Source organism: Grammomys surdaster, unplaced genomic scaffold, assembly GCF_004785775.1.
Source record: "Grammomys surdaster isolate TR1022 unplaced genomic scaffold, NIH_TR_1.0 143, whole genome shotgun sequence".
Classification (NCBI taxonomy): domain Eukaryota; kingdom Metazoa; phylum Chordata; class Mammalia; order Rodentia; family Muridae; genus Grammomys; species Grammomys surdaster.
Window position 1 is genome coordinate 7209457 of NW_021604601.1, and position 23604 is coordinate 7233060.

At 41.1% G+C, this 23604-nt stretch overlaps 1 long non-coding RNA gene across 1 annotated transcript in view; it reads left to right on the plus strand.

The window, feature by feature from the left end:
- The first annotated feature begins 4624 nt into the window (after window positions 1-4624).
- Window positions 4625-23604, plus strand: part of LOC114618577 — a 71743-nt gene continuing 52763 nt past the window's right edge. Inside the window, exons 1-2 of the long non-coding RNA XR_003710974.1 lie at window positions 4625-6265; window positions 9356-9463. This is a non-coding gene — a long non-coding RNA (uncharacterized LOC114618577). The remainder of the gene's footprint in view (window positions 6266-9355; window positions 9464-23604) is intronic.

Here is a 23604-nt window from a genome sequence, read left to right on the forward strand (position 1 = left end):
CCCTCCCTCCCTCCCTCCCTCCTTTCTTCCCTTACAGTGGAGTTCAGTTTGTACTGGCTAATTACTGACTTTCTCTCCCTGAAACAATAAAATGCCAATAGCTCTGCAGCTAGGGGTGAGACTTCAAGTATACCTTCACTCCTCCCTTTTGGGTTTTTGTTTATCTTGAGATTGTGTAGGTCTTGTGTCACAATTTGCTATGAGTTTATATGTGCACCTGTCCTGTTCATATGTGCACCTGTCCTGTTCATGTGTGTACCTGTCCTGTTCAGTGTGGACCTGCATTGCTCCCACATTCTCCTCCTCTGGTGCTTGCAATCTTTCTGCTCCTTCTTCAAGGCCTTCCAGGCCTTGAGAGAAGGACTATACATTCCATTTAAGGTGAAACACTCCAGACACTCTAATCTCTCAATCTCAACACATTGACCAGTTGTGAGTCTCTGTGTAAACTGACACCTGTTGTAAGAGTAAGTTTCTCTGCGGGTTTAACAGACTAGTAATAGGTCTTCTCTTAGGGGCCATGACTTAGCTAGCCCCTGTTTTCAGCTTCACTGACAGTGTTAGGTATGGGTTCCATATCATGTAACAGGCCTAAAATCCAAATTTAAGAAGTGGTTGGTTACTTCAAATTTCATGTCACCATTGCACCAGTAAGCATAACTTGCCAAGCAGGCCACTATTTTCGTTTGCAAGGGTCATAGATGGGTAAGATTGATTATGACTGATCTCCTGGTAACACGCATAGCATCTTCCATCACTGTGAAACCTAGCCAGTAGGGATGAAGGGTCAAGGTGAGCACCAGTTTGATTTTTCCATGTTCTATGATTCAAGTACGAGTTGTCTTCAGCAGCAGGGTCTTACACTCAGGTTGTGGAAATAACCAACAGCCTGTAATGATCAGGTAGTCTGTGGGGTTCCATTAGACAACAACTCAAAAATAGGTAACCAATTCTTGGTATTGGGTAATTTATTTGGTAATGTATGGTGTCTAGCTGGGGCATTGTCCTGCCATTTATAGGATAACTACTTTTAAACTGAATACAACAAAGTTAACTAAATTAAACTAATATACCCCCCACACACACATGAAAGCTTTTACAGTAGTGGGTTTCCATATGGCTTTTTAAAAAGTCTCTTAACATTTGTTACTATTTCCTGTATTCCTTTATTTACCCTACCTTCCTGTCCATTTTCCTCCCCTTTCCCCATCACAACTGTGCTTTATTATGGGAGGCTACTTTGAAGAGGGGCATCCATATGAAATTAGCCAGACTGAGAAGCACTGTAGACTTGATGAGTCTTATGGCCTCTGAAGCACGGGGCATAATGACGGGAGCTCATTTTATTACTGGATTCATATCTTCCCTCCCCTCGTTCTCTTTTTTCACTATGGATCTCATGGAGCCAGGATTGGTCTCAAAATCATTCTACAGCCAAAGATGATTTCTTCAATGTCCAATCCTCAGCCTCCACCTCATGAGCGTTAAATTACAGGTGTTCACCATCACATGATGATTCAGTACTTGGCACCAAACCCAGGCCTTTGCGTATACTAAGGCAAACACTCTAACAACTGAGCTCCGTCAATGCCCTGAGCTCAGATTTCTTTATGTATCCTTTCCTCCCTAGTGTCTTCTTTCTGTCCTTACTTGCCTGGTCTGTATGTCCTTTCCTGTCTCTCTCTTCCTCCCTTGTTCCCTTCTTTCTTCACCTTCATAATCTGGTGGTGGTTCTCCCCAGGGGACAGTGCAGTGTCAAGTGTGTAATAATACATACTTGCCCCCTGATGATCTGGAATGAAAACCAAACTTGGAATCAGAACTTAGTACTTAGCCCCAGCTCTGCAGCTCACAGGCTGTATGACCTTAGAAAGCTCGCCAGCCACTCTGTGCTTCAGTTTTCTCCAATGGCTTATCTACTGTGTAGAAATGCTAGAAATGGCACATAATGAGATATATTAGATTCTTCCATAAGGTGCATATGCGCATTATACAAGTCCAGCCATGACTTCTTCCTGGTTTGCGTATTATGATGGCTGTTCTCACGGTTTCCCCATGCCTTCTGTGAAATGCAAACACTCAATCACTGTCTCTTACTCATCACACATTATTAGATAGAAGAAATGATCCTTGAATAAAAACACATGAAATGATAATACCTAGCCTCAGGTTATGCAAATCAAACTGTAAGTTTGGGAGGAGACGACTTTGCAAGAGCTGTTTCCAGTCCCATTTGCAGGAGACACTCAGAGACTCGGGGTCACGCTTGCTCACAACTCTACTCTGAGCGTTCTCACAACATGAGTTTTCCTTCTTTCTCTAGAACTCCTCTCGTGGGCCTGAAGGGCTAGCATTCTTGCTGCCTCTGTGTTTGGATCTTCTGGCAAATGCAGTGATGCCATATGGTGTATGGAGAGATTAATTTTTACTCCGTTTTAAGACCTGTTTACTGTTGTACATTCCTTTTTAAGAGAAATCTGTCACTAGGGCCGACTTTTTAAAATCCTTTGAAAATGTGCTGGGCTCATTTACATTTTGGTCAAGAAAAGAAAAATACATACTTTCTATTTCCCTTTTGCTAATGTATTGAATTATTGTTTGTTTGCAGGCATTGCATGATTTCCAAAACAGATTTCTAGGGACAGACTCAAGACAAAGAATATAGAAATAGCTGAGGAAAGCCCATGCTGCTCCTGACCTGGGTTACCATAACAGAATGAACACAGGTGGCTAAGGCTTTACACATGTCAGCTCTCAGCACTCATAAAACCCCAATACCACAGGGCTGCGCTGCACACACTGTGCAGTCAAGGGGTTAAGCAAGCTTTCTATTTTATGGGCCCTTAAATCTTAAGTGATGTTCTGTGTTGTGCATTACAAGGACAGCCAGGAGAGGTATATATAACTTTTTTTTTCTTCACATCACCTAAGTAAGAGTTTGAAAGCTTGGTAACACCCCAGGAGCAAGAAAAGCATAAAAGCATTTGCCAGGCACAAGGCAGAGGAGATGCATTAAGATTTCCCCCTCCTTTAGAAAGTACATGTGCACATGTGCAAGCATACGTGCAAGCACACATGCACGTGTACTCTCACACAGAAACATACACCTGCACATACTCAAATGAAATACATTTAGGAAAGCCCCCTTTTACAAAAGAACAAATTGATCTTTGCAATATTGTAAATATTTTTTAAAGTGTCAGTTTCCTTATAAACTGTGAACATTATCTAATATGGAAAGGTCTACGTCAGGTTTCTAGTAATGGAGAATAATCATTGCTTCTTTATTCTCAGAAGTTTTTCCGGTTGGATCTTAGTCCTTTTGAGGCTTTCTTTAAAATTGAAAATTTATATTTCAAACCTCATTAAATTTCTCATGGCCTGGGTATCTATAAGCCTTTTGGATATTACTTTTATTATTTCTTTGCTTCAATTCATATGAGTATATACTCCTTGAAGTGGTTATCTACATAGAATGCTTTCATCTTCATCATTACAAATTGTTCACTTTAGGAACTAAAAGATCCTAAGAGGCTTCAGGTATGACTGAGTGGACTTTACACATACACATACGTGTCTCTATATAACGTTACTTCTCTCTTTTATTTTGTAAAACAAAACAAAAAACAATGATGTCTGTGTGGGTGTATGTGCACCTATGTGTGTGAGAATGTATGTGTATCTTGTCTGGCATCTGTATGTGAGCATATGTGTACTGTGTGTGCAGGTGGAAATGGCTTTATCCTAGCACTGAGGCCAGAAGAAGATGTTGGGTATCCTTCTCTCTCATTCTCCACCTGCTCCTTTGAGTTTGGATCTTTTCTTGAAACTGAGGCTCACCTTCTCATGGATAAGCTGGAAGCCAGCAAGACCCAGAAATCCGCAGGCATGATTCCTTGGAATTAGGGTAAAGCACAACACAGCATTTTACACAGATGCTGGGATCCTCGTGACTGCATGGTAAGAGTTCTTAACAACAATGCCCACTGTCCATCTTCTTATATGATGTATTTAGGCCATTAAATCTATCTTTTCTAAACTGATTTTGAGTGTGTATATATGCACCGTAATAATAGTACTCTATTAATTCTATTCAACAAATTTCTCCTCCTCCTCCTCCTCCTCCTCCTCCTCCTCCTTCTTCTTCTTTGCCTGTATTGGGAATAGAAACTAACATGGTAAGTGAATAAAATATAGTAATCTGAAATAAATTGTACAAACAATTTATATATAAATATATGTAAGTAACAATGAACAGAAGTTATAGACAACAGAATAAGATCTTCAAGCATGGAAGACACATCCCAATAAAACAATTATGGCACTTCCATTTACTTTAGCATGGAATCTATTCACTTTGACTATTCCTACTATGATTCCTTTGAATCTTATCTTCATACTTAATGTTTTCTTCTGTTTGGAGAGTTCTTTTCAAATCTCAATGGTTAAATTTATAATCCCTTCTTTTTTCACATTTTAAATTGCCTTACATTTCTAAAATATTGTTTCTATGTACTTTTTTTCCTGTCAGATAATCCCATCCACACATGTCTCTGAGGTTTCAGTCTGTTAATTCTTCTTATTCTTGCTTATGTGTCTTTTGTCTTTCCTGTGTATTGCAGTTGGTCTGAGTCATGGTTCTATTGCCATGAGCAAGGCAGCTCTTATAAAAAAAAGTATTTAGCTAAGGACTTCTTATATTTTCAGAGGTGGGTACATTATCATCATGGTGGGAAGCTGACAGGCATGGTGGTGGAGCGGTAGTTAAGAGATCCATTGTGATCCACAGATAGCAGGTAAAGAACAAGATAGTGGGCCTGGCAGGGGCTTTTGAAACCACGAAGCTCATCCCCAGCAATGAACTCCTTGATTAAGGAGACACTGACTAAACCTTCCAAACATTCATCAATTGGAGACTAAGCACACAAGCATATGGGTCTATGAGGGCAATTTTCATTCAAACGACCAACTTAAAAAAACGACCAACCTGAACTGATAGGATGGCTCAGTGGGTAAAAGTACTCGGTATGCATGCCTCACAACCTGAGATCAATTTCTGAAGCTCATGGTGGAAGAAGATTGGCTCCAGAATGTTGTTCTCCAACCTCCACATACAGGCTCTAACATGTGGCAGGACACACACACACACACACACACACACACACAAACACACAAACACACAGACACAGACACTAATAATAAGTAATAATAATAACTATAATAACAATCATAAAATAACCTGTTTTTCTTCTGCCTTTATTCACGGGAGTCATTTAAGGCTTCCCTTAGGTGTGTTTCTGATGTAGGCTTTGCATTTGGTTTTGCAAAGTGCCTGGGACATCATCAGTCCTGGGTAATCTTTGGCTGCTGGATTTTGTTTGTTTCGTGTTGTTTTTTCACTGTCTTATGTAGGTTGGCTGGCACATTCTGGAAGTCGCCGAACTAATTTAGAGGTGTGGAGTTCTGGGACAAGAAAATGGCGGGTCCACATGGTAACCTAGTTGTGTCATATCCACATGGTTTACAGAAACATCAAGAATTCCCTTTTACCATGATCATTACTGTGATACGATGAAAGGTTCCGTACCTGTCCTCTTTAATTCTTCCTTCTACCCACTAGCAATATCAGACTTTACTTCAATATAGGAAGAACACTATCTAGCAAAATGTTTTTGGTCTGCTTACCTCGTGTGCACTGCTCTAAATAATTCTCCACTTCTGAAGTCAGAGAATACCTTCCTCCTTCAGGGCCAATATGGTTTATTGCCCAAACCATTAATTGTGTCATTCCTCAGCTCCAGTGGATTGCGTATCTGCATCTGAGAGAGAGAGAGAGAGAGAGAGAGAGAGAGAGAGAGAGAGAGAGAGAGAGAGAGAGAGAATTGCATATCTACATTTTAGAGAGAGAGGGAGACAGAGAGGAGGGGAAGGGGGAGATAGGTTAAAGATAAACTATAAAGTCCAAAGTCAGAGACCAGTCTTTTTAGTTACGTATTCTTCATTACCTTCTTCACTGTTAGGGGCCTCAGGCACACAGGGAAAGAGATGCTAGTGGGATCACGGTCCATCTCTGCCACACCTTCCTCATCAATTAATGAGATCCTCATTAACACGTACATTCCTCAGTTGTGATGTTTGTCTTGTTAACTTCTCTGTCTTCCTGTAGGCTGACTGTTTCTCATTCCATTCTGATCCCTCACTTTTAGCTCTCCCACTGACTTCATCTTCAACTTTACTTCTTCCAGAAAAACAAAGTCTTTGGACAGTAAGTATCCTAATCATAGAAATCATATGACATAACCAAAAATCAGCCCAATTGGCTTTTATTACAAATTGCAATGTTTATTAGCCTTGACTTTGTTCCTTGGAAACAAGCAGATGAAGCAACACTTTTCCTTGAGTATAAATCATTAAAAGGATAGAAGGACCTTTATCAACTCAGACAACAGCCCAGAGTAGGAAGAGCTTGTGTGTCTCACTCTGCCTGGAGCCTTAAGGAATTACATTACCGTCCCCCACACCTTCCCCCTACCCCCCGTTTCTAAGTCAATTTGTACAGGTAGCCTTAGCACCTGGTGCTCTCACCAATATCTTACTGGTGTAGAACAGCACTGAGATCCCCCCATCGTCCCCCCTTTGCCCTGAGGTGCTTTTCTACCCAACTTTAACAAACCCAGTTGTGTTCAAGTAGACTGCTGCCTACTAATGCCAGTTATCATGAAGCTGATTATGGTAATCAGAGAAATAAAGACGCAGCAGTAGAGATGCAGACTGTAATGTCTGATCAGAAATCTTGTATTGACAAGGATCGATAGTCCTACACCTAGGACCGCATACGCAAACCAATCTGGAATGGGTGATACGACTACCATGTTACACAGTGGCTATAATCAGAAGTACTTTAGGGAATATATATTTTCATTCAAACGTGACAATTTCATGAAACAAGCATGTTAATTAATGTCCCAGACCCCCCCCTCCCCAAAACTTAACCTAATTCTGATTTGTTCCCTCGTTTTATCTGCCTCCATTGGTATGTAGGATATACTGAGTTGTGCGGTGTAATTCAAAGTTATACCAATGCTAGGAAATGAGGGTTCCTACCATAGCACGGTTGCTCAGTAAGCCGTCATAACTATAATTCAACCCTCAGATCACTAAAGAAAACCATAAAGGCCCGCTTCCCCTCTTCTTATCTCAGACTTGAGGGATTTCCAGATGCATCACTGCTGACTTCAGGTTGGATAACAGAACAGGGTCAGTATAAAGGGAATCAAAGTGGCTAGAAACGCACTTCCCACGCATAACATTTCCACACAGCAGGCGTGGAAGGAACTCAGCTGATGCAAAACCTCCTGTTTAGTTCTTACCTCTGCAATAACATCCTGATAGCAAAGTTTTGAACCATAAAGCAGCATGTTAAGATCAACATTATACACAAGTGTGAGCTGGGCCCAGGAAAACGTCAGATCAAAAACCGGTGGAGGTCGATATTAGTGACCATATTTAGATATGTCCTATGTGATGTTGCTTCTGAGCAAAGAGCTAGTTTCACACTAGTGACACCGACGGCACACAAGAGTCTCATTAAGGAGTGCTGCTTAGTAAGTGTCTGTGGCCGTGCTGGGCTTGCTCCAACCTTCTCCCTGCCTCTTTTGGCATCTACTCACTTTGGAGATTTTCATGCATCTGTTGAGCCTGATTTCTGTTATGTTCAGTTCCAGAGTGAGAACAGTGGGGTGTACGTGTTGGTATGTCTGCCTTGGCAGAGGACAGAGGATGGCAAGCTTAGTGTTTACATATATTGTTGACATTGCTAATGTGTCACAGAGGCTAACAAAATTTGAGGAGCTCAATATCTTCCCCTGGAATTTATTCTCTCTTGAATAAGGAAAATACCATTTCTCCCACTGTGTATCTTTTAGAAGCACCACCTGCTCAGCCCATCCCTTAGCCAGCAATAACCGTGTATATCTGAACACAGACTCTAAATTCAATAAAAAATTCAGTTGTGATATATCTACCTTGGGTTGAATGTCTATCGGAAAAAAATTTATATTAAGATCTGTTTTGAAATTTCTGGAGTTTTGAACCTCAAGATCTGTTCAAATGCCAGCTCTTGGCTTATAGTTATGTGACTTAAAAAATCTGACACTCAGTAACCTCATTAGGTGTTATATTCACATCTGAAAATTGGGGAGAACAATAGCACCCATAGTAGTCACGGATATTAAAGGAGACTATTCAGGACAGCTCTCAGTTCAGCGCTTGGGAAATTATTGGGGCTCGATGACTATGGGCTATGTGGTAATCGTATCAGCATGTCAGCATATTCCTGGACTGAACGACTCTTACATAGCTGTCTTCATGTTGATTACTGATCTCAGTGTGGGCCCCCAGGTACCCCCAGTTGCCTGTCTGTTGTTTTGGTAGAGTGCTACCATCCATCAACAAGGTTACTCTGGTGACTCCTCTGCACAACTGCTCATTTCTCTACACGTCTTGGCGAGGCATCTGCACCAAGATTAAGTCAGCCTGCTCAACCACTTTGTCTCCAAATTTATAAAATCAAAATAATTGATAAATGATGTATTTTGTGGGCTTTAATGTAAACAAAATGAAAAGTGTCAAAATGCGTATAAGAGAAAGAAATGTAGAAGAGGTCATTCACTATGGTCCCTACAGCCTTCAAAGCACACAAACATAACTCCTTGTTGTTGATGGTTGGGGAAGCAAGAAATGATTCCTCAACAAGGTCATATCGTCATTAGTGGCAAGTAAGTTCTAGGACAGATAGCTGATGGGACAAGTGTGTCAGTGGTCCATGCATTTTGTTCTGTGATTATACTCATGGGTCCTGGACCTCATTTGCTTGCAAGCTGCCCTTGCTGCTCAAGTAGTTGGCAAAGATGCTTTGACCTTTGACTCCTAAAATTGATGAATCAATACAAAACAGTCCCTTTCAACGTATCAGGAGATAAATCTGATATCATTTAAGTATGCAAAAATTGAAAAAAAAAGGTCCCACTGAAACACAGTTTCAAGTCATGTTGAAAGAGATTCATAATTTGACAAGGACATGTGAATCTAGGTTCTGAAGCTCAGAAGTATGCACAAAGCAGTTTGCAGCCCACACTGTGAAAACTAGAGCTTTGCATCCCCCATTTGAAAACTGTTCTTTGTCTTTCCCCATCACCATAATTAACTAGTTCTTACTCATTAAACAATGAAACAGACAATTAAATAGTAATAATAGTCCTTTAATTATGAAGGTATTGTTATCTGCATAGAACATGGAGAGAGGGATTTCTTCGATTGTGTTTCAAATGTTTGCCTCTCTGATTTTAAAATACAGAAAGAAGAGAATGTTCACCATTTCAGGGTGTCTAATAAGACAAGGGGACAGAATCTACACCCTCCAGACGACCGTTTCTGATGAGCAGGAGTCTCACGTATTAATGGAGTAAGCACTGATCAGGAGACATGAATCCTTAACAAGCATCCTTAGAATTTTTCAAGAGGCAACTCTAACCACGCTAAGAATCATCGGCGAGTATTTTTAGGCACGAGGATGCATGATTAAGATCAAAGCCCTGTACTTGATGACTTTCAGAGTTTGTTAAGCACCGTAACACTGGGCTGAAATTCAATTTGAACTACTCGTCAGCTTGTCTTTCACTCTCCCCTTTGGGCACAGTGTGATTTTAATACCAGAGTTGGCTCTGGCATTATTATATTTTGATACAACAGAATAAATTATCACATCTCTGGTTCGACAAAAACAAGTTGCATTTCCAAAATGTTTTTGTCCTCACTCCTAACAGTTCTCTGTAGCAGAGATTCGAGTTTTTTGAGAAAAAGCTGTGAATATAAACAAATTGGATCGGGATCACAGTAAAATCCCTTCTCCCTCACCCAGTCACTTGATAGGAACATGCAGCCTCTGCTTCCTAATCAAACATACACTTCGTGTTTACTAATGGTTACATGTGCACTGTCAAGGGAGGTAGGAATGTGTGGCTACTCGCATTTAGATTATACTCTCTGTGGCCTTGGACAAATGATTCCTCTTATCCTCAGACTCTCCTTTGTAATCAGGTGCCTGTGTAGGCTTTGATGACAAAGCGGTCTTTCCAAGTTCAACATTTAGCATGTCCCAGGTTTCATGTGTACCCGGGACTTCGCTGTCAGGCACTTTGGATTCTTAGACATTGCTTCTCTCATTTAGTTTTGTTCTTTGATACCATGAACCACCAACTCTTCCTAGAAGATAAAACTAATCAATTATTCTTTTGTTCTGTTCTTCTCTTAATCAAGCACATTTGGCTTTTGGATGTTTCTGAGAGAAATGCTATTTTTCCTAAAAGGACCTTTACCTATGACCTGTGACCATTGGCTTCAGAACTATTAGCCAGACATAGTAGTTCTTTGTAAATCTGTATCAAGCTCTTCAATATGCTTCATTTAAAAATTTGTTTTTGGCAAAGACTGTAAAAAAAAAAAAATCCAAGGAGCCATGGGACCACAGAGTCTCAGAAAAAAGACACATTAGAGTGAACTTTGAGGTCCTCATCTGCAGGACAACAGCCATCAAGGCTCCCCATGGAGTCTAAACTACATTATTATCTAAGGATACAATCATGACAGGCGTTCGATAGCATACATGACCAGCTCTGTAGTCATGCTATTTCTAATGCTTAGCCCTTCTCCCATCCTCAGCAGAGAGGCCCCAACTCTTTTAAGTCATACACGAACAGTTACTTAGGGAGAAAATCTTTAGAAAGAAGTACCTGGAAGTTCCTGTAGAAATTCACATCTGTTTCTGCTCTCTATAGATTCAAAAGACACATCCCTCGGGCTCCTTAGACCTTCCTGGCCAACAGTGTTTTGGCAGAATACTATCTGGCAAATGGTTAATAAGAATGAATCAAGGGATTTTCTGAGTAGAGTTCAAGATTAGAAAACATGGATGTGTGAAATTTTAATTTACAAGGTCAACTATTTAAAAAAAAGTACAATTACTCAACTCCGTGCAATGGGTTACAGATCTGCTCTTTCAGGATAGTAATGCGCCAGGCCATAGACAGCCCTTCAGGCTGAGGGTAGCTGTTAGGATCCACACAATCCTAAGTACAGAACTAATTCCTTGTGTTTTAAAAGCAAAGCAATAATGATTCTTTGTAAATCTATATCAGATTCTTCATTGTGCCATTAGTTTCTTCTGGCAAGAAGTATAAATAACCCAAGGAACTTAGAGACCACGGTGTCTCCTACACTGAAGACCGAGACTCTCATGTAGGGGACAATACCCATCAAGTCTTCACCACGAGTCTGAGAAACATCTGATCTTTAAAGCATCACATGATCACTGGGAACTCAACACATGCCTTGTCTTTTTTTCTGAATCCCGACACAGAAGAAGTGATTTCATCAATTTAGTGGCCAGGTTCCTTAGTCCAGGTCACATGATATTTCATTATTTCAGTGCCTTGAGTTAATTAATGAGCTGAAGAAATTTGAAGGAATTATTGTCTCTCTGTTTATCTACACAGTGCTCTCCACTGATTTTCAGTGTGCTGTCTCCACAGCCATTCAGTTTGCAACCTGCTCTCTGGCATTCACATGTATTTTATGTATATTCTGCTAAGAGCTCACTATCTTAATTCATGAGGACAAATGTTTGGCTCTTTGTTTGTTTTTATATCCACTTTAAGGTACTTTCTAGGGAATATTTTCTCATTCATAAAATGCAAGACTGCCCTCAGTTGCTTGATCTTATCAGGGAAGTAGACATCCTACCTTTTTGAAGGGAAATAGAACAAAAGATTAACTTTTCCCTGGAATATTCTATACCAAGTACTTTATATGCATTACCTCATTGGGTCCTATAATTTGCAGAAACAAATTATGATGAGATGGGGAGATTTCCCTGGACTTGACATCTCTCTGCCGACAGCCAGTTAATGGTGGAAAGGGTAGCTTAGGACACTTCATTGGCCACAGAGCTCATGCTTTCCTAAATTGTCTTTCTGGCTTGACTCATAAAAGAGGAGCCTTATTAAACTCATTCTTTCCTGGTAAACACCATCAAGTACAGGCATGAAGCCCATGTGGGCCATTTGGAAATGAAAGAGGCTCCAAGTAGAACTGGTTTCCGATCATTCGCTTTGAAACAAAAATAATAGGAATGACTGTCTCATCTAGTGCTTGCTCTTCATCAAGCTTGGTACAGCCCCCCCCCCAAAAAAAAACATTATCTCCCCATGCTTCACGGGGGTTTATTGTCCTTCCTTAATAGACAAGGAACTGAGAACCAGGGAGATTGTTTGCCTTGACCCACTTGCCATGGTCCTCCATAGCTCTGGTGTCCCCGGATGCACTAGATGAGCATTTTATTGTCCGCTTTGACGTTAGAACAGCTTCAATTTTTGGCCTCTGTAAATCTTAAAGTAGTTGATACTGATAGGGAAGAGCAGATTTCTCTCAAGACACAGGGACTTCTTTTGCTTTTTGAACAGCATTCCTAAGGAAAGCTCCGTAGTGCCACCAGAGGAGCCCTTAGTCTCGCAACTGAACAGAGCTGTGGGGTTGTCACTGAGTAAAAGGGACTCCAGGCTATGGGAATGTTTAAGTGTTTCAGTCACCCAGAAAATAGTTAATTCTTGCTACCAGACAACAGTTAGACGTGATGGGAACAGATTCCAACATTTAATGGGATCTAAGATGACATGTTGTATAAAATTTTCAAAGTGAGATTCTTACATACATAATTTATCTCTGTAATTAAAAAGCCTAATTTAAAAAAAATAATACAGATGCAACACATGATGGTGTGATTTTTTTTGTCACAAAAACAAATTATTATCTTGATAATGCAATACTATAATTTACGTTTGCTACAAAACACAGCACTTTCACGAACTGCATGATAAGTGTTCTCTAATTATTTCCCTTCACATTCTCCTCTTAGCCCCTTGTTTTGTTGCGAGATGATGAGAATCCAGGTTGCTTGAGCCCTCTCTGGCAGTTGTTTATGGGGTGAGGCCAGAATTGAGGGAGGAAGGTCCCTTGGTTTTATCCCATTGGTTACATAAAGTAAATGCCATTTCCTGCTTTAATGTGAATGGCCATGCTGCAGAAGCTCTCCAGGGGACCTATGTTTAGTGTGTGTTGGTTTCATTGCAAATTCTTCATGCATCCCGCAGATGAGAACGGAGGACCCACTGTTACGGGGGTACTTTAGCTATAAATGACCGTTATATTTCTGGGCAGCCCCCTTCAACTCCCTTGCTTCCTTCCTGGTTACAGCGCCATAATTCTCGGGCAGGAAGGGAGTGTAAATAGGTCTCCCACTGCTGATGGCGCTTTGCTGCTTCCAAATTGATGTGGATGGCCCTTTAGCTCTGGAGACCCCGTGCCTTTCACCTTCGCAGCGCTGGCGTTTGTTGGCCCGCGGCTCCGGCCCTGAGATAAATCCTTAACTAGGGTTCTGTTTCTACAGTCTGCAACATATCAGAACTCAGCCGGTGGGGTGGGAATTTCAAACATTTTGGAAATTTACACCTTGTCACTCTCTGAGGGCAATGATTTCAAGAAATTATGCTATCCCCACCCACCTTTGCATACTAAGGATGAAAACCCAGAGCTAAAGAGCTGAAGGTCAGGGAAGTCGAGATGAGCCAATGCTTTGTGGGTATTTCCCATTATTATGCTAATCATATGCATGGTCGTCCTGCTCTTACACATCCATTTTCATGGCCAAAAGAAGAGGAAGAAAAAAAAAATTGGTGTTTTAATGCTAAGATTGTGACAATAAGTAAATAAATAAGGAAAACAGTGACAAACAGTGAAAAACCTCAAGTAGAGGCACATTTGCACTTGGCTTGTGATACTTGGGAGAAAGAAGTAAAGAAAGGACTTACAACATTACTTTTTAAAGTCAAACTGCATTTCTGTTGTGTTGTTTTATTGTGGACTTTGGTATTCACACCGAAAATCATATCTAAAAAGGGACGCTAATTCCTGGCCACCTCGTGTCCCACTGTCAGCTTTCTTATGACGGTGTGTATGTCTGCATGTGTGCGTGTGCCCATATGTGCATGCATGTGTGTGCCTGTGTGCATGTATGTGTGTGTGGATGTTTGAAAATAAATTTTAAGATATTTATTAAAACATTTGCTATGGCTCTATCTTGTGCCTCTGACAATAACATTATTTAGTATGAGTCAACTGATTCTGTGAGGCTCCAAACCTGTCATGAGTTTTCCACTTCAGTGTTCTGAAAATAAATAGCAGTGAATTGACTTGCTTTTTGTAGATTTTGTGGATTAAGAAAAAAAAAAGGATAAGTAATTTAACTCCTTTTTCTCCTGTTAATTCTATAACATGTTTTTGGAAATGAATAATCTTGGGGTCACACAAAGAAATACACCAAGTGAAAGCAACCTGGCATTTTCTTTCTATAAAAAAGGCATTGCACAACCCAAATAGGGCTAGAAGTAAATCAGGGGATCTACTTTTATCCTAAAGTAGATATTGACTTTGTCTCATTTTGCTTGTGGGAACTTGACCTCATGGTCTGATAATATTGGTTAATCAGAGTCAAGACGTGATAGAAAGTCCAAGATGTCTAGGTGTGGGGCAAAGAGAAGTATGACAAGCTGCCTGGGGTTTATGGAATATACCTTTTGGTGGACTAGCTCTCATTTATAGAAAAAAAAACCCTCTCATAATGTTAATTACCTCATAAGCCCCCTTTTCTGAAACCCCACAGGTTAGTTTACTTACAGACTTTTATTCAGCATGTTGTAGTTCTAGATGATGCTCCTCAACTTACAATGGTATACAAATTTCTACATTATGACAGTTTAAAAGCAATGAATGCACAAGAAACCACACCATGACTTTTGGGCTTGGAAGTTTTTCCAGGTTAGCACCGTGTGCTTATCCTGTCTTGATGTTCTCAAAGGCAGTAAGTCCCAGTTCCCACAAGCCCAGTAATCCATAAAGAACCACCAGGAAATCCAAAAGACCAGACTTTGTTACCAACCTTTGAGGCTGGGTAGGTTAGCCATACAGATGCTCCTCAACTCTGGATGCAATTGCATCCCAATGAGCCCATTGCAAGTGAAAAATACGGTTTCCAGATACATGTAATACAGCAAAGCAGAGCGGGACCACATGCTGTGGTTTCTAGCCACGGATTTAGCCTAACTTGGATCCATAATATTTGCGAAACAAAAGAAAACAAAAACAAAAGCAAGGAGAAAGAAGAGTAAGAAACATGAGAACACAGGAAAAGAAATAGGAAGAAAAAATACTTTGTGGAAAAATATTGCACCAGTATAAAACACATATATCTTTTTCTTTGATGTAGTATAAAAAACCATTATGCCAACCTCGTACATGATGTTTACTCTGTGTGAGACTTCATAAGTAATCAAGAGACAATTGAAATTACATGCAGAGACTTACAGGTAAACATTATGTCATGTGACTTGAGTATCCTCAGATTTTGGCAGAGAGTTACTAGCAGGTCCTTAGGGATCAGCGTACACCAGAGAGAGTTTTGGTTGATTCCTGGGAAGTAGGAGGTAAGCTGGGGGTGCTGTTTGGTTCCCAGCACCTTGTGGAAAGATCTCTGCATATGCTGCTACCCACAGGAAAGATTAAACCCAAAATTCAAAGCACAACTTAAAATGTATGTACACAAACATCGAATTTAAAACAAATCTCAAGTCTAACCAAAGTAAAAACTAGGTACATTTAACTTAATGTATTTTGATTTGTAATTTTTTACTAGTTTTAAGTTAATACCGGATGTATTGAAACAGAACCCCATTGTCTTAGTTTCTTTCTCTGTTGTGTGCAAAAACACTGACAAAATCAGCATAAAGGAGAAAGGGTTTTCTCTGCTTTACTGCTCAAGTCTATCATGGCAAGGAACCGGAGCTTGAGGCAGTTAGTTACATTGTATCTGCAATGAGGAAGCAGAGAGGGAGGGATGAACCATATTAGAACTCAGCTACAGGTTTCCATTTGATACTTTCTAGTATCCACTGTTCGAAGAATGATTCTACCCACAATCAAGATGGGTCTTCCTACATCAATTAATGTAACCAAGATAATCTCTCCCATTCTTAGAGGGTAACAATCTAGATGATTCCTAACAAGTGTGCCCAGAGGTTTGTGTCACCGACAACTCTAGATTCTGTCAATTTGATAACGCCATCCATGACCCTCATCAAAAATCATGACACTTCGGGGAGACATATAAACAACAAATGCAAATCAACATGCAGCAGGTGCTGTATTTTTGATATGAAAGATAATCCTAAGAGAATGTTCTAGAACACAGGAGATAGTATTCCTTCTACAGTATTAGAGGGGCCTACAAAGCTTCAAAGAGTAGGCATCCAACGGTACGAGCTCTGCAAATGAATGAATTTACCAGAAGACCACTAGGAGGAAAGTCAAAAGCCAAGCAATGGATGACAGTGAGGACATGACATAAGAAGGGAAGTCAAAAGCAGAGCAGTGGTTGACTCCTGGGATAGACCGAGGACCTGACATAAGGCTATCCTACCCAACGTTTAAAGAAATAAGTTTGTAGATGAGAATCACTCCAATGAAAGAGTGCTAGTGAATGTCCTTCAGCTCCTAAGTAGGAGACAGAAAACTGAGAGTTACCCTGGGCTACATAATGATGCCTTGTCTCAACAAAACAAAACAAGGTAAAATAAATACAATGTAGGGTGTTTGACTCCAAGTTTTAGAAATCTTATAGTGTTATCATTGCGTTTCCTCCACCATCCCTCAAACCTATATCCCCAGGTATTCATATTAGCAATATTGTCACTGAAGGCTGTCTGATCATACTGCTGTCCTAACAGCTCTTCCTGTGAATAGAAAGCACTATACCTGTTGCTTTTCTTTTCTCCTCACAAACCTGGTGCTGTGTCTTAAATGGATTCAGAACACTGCTAGAAAGAGCTAGCTCTAAAGTGTCCCAGGACTTCTGTGCATGTTGTTCATGTTAAAGGGTATCTTGTAGTGGACACACTCAATTCAACCTCCATTATCAGGATTGCTAATTTGTAAATGAATCATTTATTCTAAATAGCTTATACAAAGGACACAGAATCCTCATATTTCATTTACAAGCTGTAAACCTAGATTGGGTAGGTTGTGAGTATTCTGACTTACATACATCTCTGCCCAGTGTCCTTTATCACTTGCTGATTGAGTCTTGCCTCAGTTATTCCCATTCCAACAATATATCCTCAGGGTCCGGTTCACTTTCAGGCACATGCTCCTGGTCGGTCATGTCTAACGGAGACTTTCATCCCCTCATTTTTCTTTTTCTCTTTTTTTCTTCACCCTCTCCCTTCTCTCTCCCCACAGTCTCTACCTGCAACCCCCAGCCCAATATCTAAAACCTGTAGCCACTTTTATTTAACCAATAGCTTTACATAACAAAGGCTAGTGGTGAGTGGGAATTCACACATCTGCAGGCAACCAGATTTTCTTTGGGGCCAGTATTTAGCATTTGAATACACAGTATAAAACCAACCTCAACACTAAATTAAGACAATTTCTAACTTCAGGAGCCACATTTCTAGATTAAAGTGTGCTTTTGGGAAGCCACAAGGAAACGTGCTCCCTAAAGGAGAATAGGAACATGTCAGTGCATTGAACGTAGATTAGTCAAACAAATTGACTTCCTCTGCGTAAGGAGCATAGCACGACGGGTAATGGTTCTGCAATCTGATCCTAGACTGCTACCTAATAGTGAAGGAGCATATGAGATACAAGAGAGATGTGGTCTAAGATGCGGGGTTGTGTATCTACTGTAGCATGCCATGTACCCTTATCAATCCTCTAACTATATATTTCCCAGAATCCTCTCTGGTGACACCATAGGCCCGTGCTTCCTGAAGCCTCCATTGACTTACCCTCCTTGTGTCATAGCCTGTGTATTCCCTTTCACTCCCAGGTTACTGCCTCAGAGATGACCTAACTTGACCCACTAACACCCCAGTGATCCCCTTGGGTTTTGATATTCTCGAATTCCAATGAAGCAAGTGCCCTGAGTTCTTGTGTCGCTAGCTAGAATAACTCTGTAAGAATGATGAACTCCATTTTCTTCCAGTTTGCTCTGACCCCCATCCTCATGCCAAGACCCTCGTGTGCAGCAAGAGACCAGGGCAACAGTGAGACCTGATGAGCAATTCTATGCACTAAAACCCATCCAGAGTCAGAAGCAATCATATCACATATTAATTTTTAAAAAATCAAAAATAATGTCACGATTTTCATCAGGGACAAACATTCAGCATTTTTAAATAAAGACAGGATCTGTATGACTGCCTTTCCTTTTTGCATCAGGCTCCAATATGGCTTGGCACAGCCCCATGACGGATCCAGCTTTTATTTAAAATGTTCACACTTTGTTCCTCCTGAAGTCCTGCATTGATTTTGTAATTTAAAAAGTATTGCATTAAACTTGGCTTACTGCAGAAGGATTTTCAGTACTCCCGGGATAATGCCACACTATCCTTGCCTAGTACCAGATGTTATATTGAAGCTGGGTCTTCTTAAATAGTTACCTTAAAGCCCAATGCCAAGGTTTGCCGGTGATAGCTTCCTATTAAATGCTGCTGTGTCTACTTTTGGACTCTATTGAGGATAAGCTCCAAAATATGAGCCCACAATTTTGTAAAATTTACCCTAGGCTGTGGGTTGGTTATCAACATTCAGCTCAATTTCTTCCCCCGTGGAATCTCAGCGATTGAGAAAACAGATTATTATCTGAAGGAAAGCAGACCTCCGAGGCCCGTTCTTCAGTCTTACCCCCAGTAACTGACACTTCTGGAAGGGAGAGCCTGGATGTTTTCATTTCCTTTCAGTAGGAATTAACTACCTGCTCAGGGTCCGGGCCATCCGCAGGCATCCTCTCCCATCTTATAGCCCTTATTAATGCCAAGAATGGGCCAAGATGTACAGAGTGATGGTCCATGAAATCACAGAACTGTGTACAAGATAAAGGAGGAATCCCGATGAGCGAGCAATCACAAACATAAATAAAATGAGTCCCCTAGCTTTGCTCTCCACTCCAATAGCCAACGAGCATAAAATAAAGATCGGTTTTCTCTCCTATTTACCCATCGAAAATTGTTACTTACTTTGGGTGGATGGGTATTTGCAAGGCTGCTTTTGTGATATACAGCTTCTTTCACCTCCAGTCAAAGCAGCTCAGAGATCAATTTTCACAGCACCGGAAGAAGACAGGGGATATATATCTGTTAGTAGACCCGGATTTCTCACCTGGCAGTGATTGAAACTGCCAAGACCACCTCTACCGCAGCAGACGGTTCCCACCTGACATCAGTTCTCTGAAAAACAACAATAGATTATCAAAGGCAAGTGAGGCTTCCTGAAACACCAGTGGCAAGTCGGTTTGGCATCTTCCTCCCACCCTCCCACCCCCTCGGGACACGGTTTGGGTCATATTTTGTCAATATATGCAGAAAATGTCATGCAAGAGGGAAGGGAAGCTGTACTGCGCGAGAATTAGATACAAGGTGACTGCTTCGTTCACCACTGTGCGCCATGCCTTTCTCTTGAGTCCAAGAATAGTTTTCTATTAAAAAAACATTTGTTAAGCAGGTACTATGGGCTGCCACAGTGTCAGGACACAAGCGTGTGTGTCGGGCATGTTCGGAGGGGTTTTAGGATTCTGGTGGAGCAAGTGAGCAGAGTGGAAGAGTCCCAAGCAATGCCAGCGTTTTATCCACGAACAGAATGGGTATGTGTTCCAAGCTGCCTTCAGAGAAATAGGCAATTTAGAAGTTCTCTCTTTTTTTCTTTTTCTTTTTTTTTTTAAATTAGTCTGTGTTTTTATCTCATAGACTGTTGGGAGGATTAAATGATGCTCCATATGCAAAACGCTTATACCAGTGGCTAGCGTACATTAAGCCCTTGCTGGAAATTTGCTGCCGTTATTAATGTACTATTGCAATGACAGGATTATGTGCAGACTTCTGTGCCAGCACCAAGCAGATGGATTCCCCACCCCCTTGGGATAGGACGGAATTCCTCGGGCCATAGAGGAAACAACATGTACAAAGTCATGAAAGAATAAGAAGAGCTGGTGTGTGTGATATTGGTGGTGGGGTGCGAAGCAGGTGGGTAGGCGGGGACTTGCCCACTCTCTCCAGGCCAAAGGACAGGAGATTCACATAGGAACCAAAGCGAACTGACAGATTGTAGATCCAAGCAGGCTGTGGGGTTGGCAGTAGAGGTGTGGAAGTTACTGACCAAGAAGTGGGTCAGAGAGATGCAAGGCCATATTGAATGACTTTGGGCACCCCCACTATGGAAAGTAAGCCAGAGGACAAGTGGGAGAGGTTCTCCCTGCTCTGTGCAGTTCCAACTGCAATGCTTCGCACTTGATAAATACTGCATTAGCTGGTTTGACAATCCATCGATTATTGATCCCACGATGTTTATAAGGCCTGATACTAATGGAGAAAGAGCGTTGCCTTCACTGAAGCTCTACTGCAGTTGTTGATTGGGGATGACACACTCTCCCATGTTCCCCTCACTTAATCCCTAATTTCTTCCTGGGCTACTACTCCGTATCCTTGTTATTGAAATGATTATCTTGAAAACAACCCATCCTGTTCTTCCAAAAATAGAAGAGAAGCATTCTTAGAAAAATCATTAGAACAGTTAGCATGAAATTAAAAATTTAAGAGGCATCTCTTGTTAAAGGGGACATCTATGGGGTAGATGGTGTGTGGTAAGTGGTACCAGGGCTTGGAGATAGGGGCTGGGTCATATCGTTCATTTCCTTTGTGGATTAAAATTCTCTTTGGCATTTTGCTATTTCATTTGTCAAACACATTCAGGGCACACTTTCTACAAATTGCTACCTTAGTCTCTAATTAGATGGCTTTAATCAGCTTTCTCTCTCTGTCCACAGTGTCTAAGTTGTACCAAATTTGGGAATCGGGTTTTAATTATGCTATCATTATTAAGGCAGCAGGTGGCTTTTAATGAGATCCTGAAACAGAACCGTTTCCTCCACGTCCAATCAAAAATCCACATTTGCTGCCTTGATGGAAAATATGAACTGTTTTCTCAGTTGTGGGGAGATGAATTGATGAAGATGCTCCCTATTCTGAAAATTAAAGTTTCTGATTGAAACTGCTTTCATGCTTTCCCGAGAGCGGGGCATAGACCTTTTTAGAAATAAATAATAACTAGGCTTGCCCAAAATAAAAAGAAATTTGTGCAAATTAGCTTCAATCTAGGGTGAACAATTAATTTTGAGCTGTGACTAAGAAGCTGTAATTTCCAATTCTCTAACAGTTTTATTGGCGGGGAAAAAGCCCTATGAAAACGGTTGCAATTGTTCAGTATGTAATAGGGTCCCAGCGTTGAGGATGCTTAACCGCTTAGCTGAACCAGGAACGGCTCTTACCTCCCCAAACCCAAATAGATCTCTCAGATTGTTGTTGTTGTTGTTACATTTTTGTATATAGCTGAGAAAGTTCAGTGAAACTTCTCTGAAATTAATCTTCTCTGTCTTTTTGGCAAAGCTTGTTAGTTTAGATGTAAAGGCAGCCCAGATCTTCTGCCAGGGGGATAAATGCTTGGATTTGTAAATTGTTTTCTTCAGGTTTCACTATCAAAGCCTCTACATAAGGGTGTGAAGTAAACAGATACCATTCGACACCAGAAAGATTTCGTAGCTGCCACTGTATTAAGGACTTTGATTTGCCAGCTTTTGGGTATTTTAATCGTTTTATTTTTCTCTGTACACATACACGTTCACTTCTAGATCAAAAGATGTAGAAGAGGAAGTAGTCTTGATTCCTGGGATTCCAAGTTGGTTACATACATGAGGTTTATGTCTCTCCCATTGTTTGTATGCACACGTGTTCCAGGATGTGACTGCACACAAGCCACAGTGCACTGCAGGTCAGAGAGCAATCTCAGGGCAGGGTCACATGTTCACTGCTGCATAGACCACACCAGCAGACCCAGGAGAGAGCCTCCTCTCTCTGTTTCCAGCCCTGCTGCAGCAGTTCTAGGATCACAGAAGTATAATAACCAAGCTGGCTTCTACATGGATTCTGGGTTTCTGAACTCAGTGGACACTTGACTGAATATCATCTCCCCAGCCTGGTTTAAGCTCTTTAACATAAACGTGTTCCTTGACTCCTTTCTGTCTTAAACTATTAATTTTGTTTCTGTAACAGCGGCTATTTATAAACAGTAGAGGTTTTATTGTTTTTGGAAGGTGGAGAGTCTGAGACTGAGAGGCCACATCTAGGGATGTACCGTAACAAGGGAGGGCCATCTGTGGCAAGAGAGTACGCTTTTCCAGTGTCTCATTCTCCACATTACCGTGATGCGGCCACAGTACTGAATCCAGCCTCCTCTCATTTGGCTGCACTCCCAAACATTTGCCCTGGGGATTCATGAACTTTGAGAGACACACTCAAATTGTTTTACCCTCATGGCATTGAGCCTAAGTTGCTTAATTTTTCATTGATTTAGTTTTTCATATAAAGAAAAATGCCCAAACTAAGTGGAATTTTTGGTAAAAAGGAACCATTGATATAGGAACTTCCTAGCTTTCTGATCAGTTCAGACAGTATAGTGCTAAATGCATAATTGGACAGAGGTAGGTACCCAAGGAAGTGAGATGGTCATGAAGTCTCAGATGATTCTCAAGAACTTTTCCAATTGTCTTTCCAGTGTCTTACTATGTACCTGTTTGAACCAATACCCAATTCCGACAAAGGTCATCAAGGAGAGCCCATATGGGCAGGCGTATCAATCAGGAATAAATATTTGAGAGCCTGGAAGTAGTTAAGCAGAACAGTTCAGAGAAGTCAGGTACTAGGGAACTGGGCAACTGGTTCTCAGTAGTTTTGTGACAGCTTTTCACAAGCTAGGATTATCAGGAAGGAGCCTCAATTGAGAAGATGTGGGTGGTGCCATCTCTGGGTTGATGGTCTTGGGTTCAATAAGAAAGCAGGATGAGCTAGTCATGTGAGCAAGCCTGTAAGCAGCACACCTCAATGGTCTCTGCATTAGTTCCTGCCTCCATGTTCCTTCCCTGGTTGAGTTTCTGTCCTAACTTCTTTCAATGAAGAATAGTGAGTGGAAGTGTAATCGAAACAAACCCTTTCCTCCTCAAGTTGCTTCGGTCATCATGTTTATCACTGCAATAGTAAAGCCAGGGCCCAGACTAGTACGAAGAGTGCCACCCCTGGAGCCAGTGGTCCTGAGTTATATAAGAAAGCAGACTGAGAAAGCCAGAGTGATATGCCAGTAAGCTGTGTTCCTCATGGCCTCTGCCTCAGTTTCTACTTCCAGCTTCCTGCCTTGAGTTCTGCCTTGGCTTCCCTTGAGGATGGACTGCACAGTGTGAGCTGAAATAAAACAGTTTCTCCCCAAGGTGGTTTTAGCTTGTGTTTTTATCACAGTGACCAGAAGCCAACTATGACAGTGGGTGACATCAGCACTGTTTGAGAATTCTGGGATGACGACTGAGAACAGGAAGTTGATGAAAGAATGCTGCGAGTC